The sequence below is a fragment of the Seriola lalandi genome, unplaced genomic scaffold (genome assembly GCF_002814215.2).
Source record: "Seriola lalandi dorsalis isolate HSWRI2012SDOR001 ecotype SW California unplaced genomic scaffold, Sedor1 jcf7180002009606, whole genome shotgun sequence".
Lineage (NCBI taxonomy): Eukaryota > Metazoa > Chordata > Actinopteri > Carangiformes > Carangidae > Seriola > Seriola lalandi.
The window spans coordinates 1-1,676 of record NW_019480259.1 but is presented as its reverse complement, the minus strand read 5'-3'; the positions used below and the strand labels follow the sequence as shown (position 1 = coordinate 1,676).

General features: G+C 38.1%; 1 long non-coding RNA gene across 1 annotated transcript; it reads left to right on the top strand.

The window, feature by feature from the left end:
• Positions 1-335: 335 nt before the first annotated feature.
• LOC111673047 (uncharacterized) lies at positions 336-1,331 on the top strand. The gene is made up of 3 exons (XR_015438494.1): positions 336-476; positions 757-868; positions 1,220-1,331. It is a non-coding gene; the product is annotated as an uncharacterized LOC111673047 (long non-coding RNA).
• The last annotated feature ends 345 nt before the right edge of the window (positions 1,332-1,676 follow it).

Here is a 1,676-nt window from a genome sequence, read left to right as displayed (position 1 = left end):
ATGTTTTTTTGTGCACTGCAGGTAAAACCCGGAGTAGTCAGTTAACTATGGGCAGTCATTTAGAAACGGATGATGGAAAGCCGAACAGAACTCTAGTATAGTATAGTATAGTGGCACATCAGTGACAAAAGACACAACATCTAGCTGAATCTCCCAGTGTAAAGAACAAGACCTTGACTTTTTAATGCAAATTTGGTCACAGCTGTTACTTCACTTTTTGTGGTTACTGTGGTTGTGCAATCAAAACAGGTCGTATCCTGGTAATCAGTACAGGAGATTAGACTACATCTGAATTGCTTATTGGTGTTATTTATTACAGGGAGGTGTGTGTGTATGTGTGTTTCTTTTCTACCTAAAAGACCCCAGAGAAGCGGAGCCATAATGGATACACTAACTTGCCAGATGTGGTGCAGCCCTCCCACTCCCCCACTGATTCAGCCACTCACTCTTCCCCTGGGAAGGACTCTGTTTATGACGTAGGTTTTACTATTGCTAAGTATATCAGTCCTAAATTCCTGGTTTATTTTTATGTGTTCCCTATTTGCCATCAGTCCAGCCATGAAGTCCACTCATAACACATTGAATTTCATGAAAATCAGTTCATTTTGTAAGTGGACTGTCATCAAAAATACAAATCTTAATATAAAATCTTTTTTTTTTTTTTTTACCATTTTGTCTGACAAACTAGCATCTCCTCAGACATGATGTTGATTTAAACAACACTGTACAACTCATACATTTTCTCTGCTCCACCAGTATCAGTCAAGAGGTTTGGTTAAAGCATCTGGCAAGTCCTCCTTCACCACCTTCGTGGATCTTGGCATGTACCAGTCACCTGGAGGTACAGGGGATAACATCTCTGTCACTAGTGAGTCAGAAGCTTTTCAGTCCTGCAGCAACATCCAGAGTTCCTTGAACATTAAACAATGATGCTACAGCTGATTGCAAAAGTATTCAGTAAATTAACCTTTGACATTATTTCTTGTGCAATAAAATACACTGAGAGATGAAATTATGCAGTTTTCTTTCAAGACTGAGAGAATATCTTGCACAACAATGGAATATACATTTTATAAAATTGTAACTTGATAATTGGCTGTAATTTCTCTTTAAGAATGAACTGAAAATTTGTGTGTAATTCCAAACCTTGTAGCAGTTTTTCCTGGTTTGTGTTTTCCCTCCAAAATTAAACAATTTCCATTGCTGCCTCCATGTTTAGGCTCCAGGTTTGAGCAGCTGAAGATGGAGGTGAGAAAAGGATCCATGGTGAATGTCAATCCCACCAACACACGCCCCCCCAATGACACACCTGAGATCCGCAAGTACAAGAAGAGATTTAACTCTGAGATCCTGTGTGCTGCACTTTGGGGTAAGAACGGATTCAATACTTCAGTGTAAATGCAAAAAAGAAAATCCAAAACATGGAGATTAGATACCTTAAACTAACTATATTACTTAATGTATGGTATATCAATTAAACACAATCAGATTGAAAACATAGAGAAAAATCAGTCAGTGTCAGAGCCAAGTTATTTTAACCCTCCTTATTGCTAACTACTATGTCAGCTCCAACAGGGCTCTGGGTTCAAATATGACCAAAACAAGAGCAAGAATATTAGATTTGAGTCTAGTGGTGTATCTTAAACTGTATTAATAACTCTTCATAAGAGAACGTA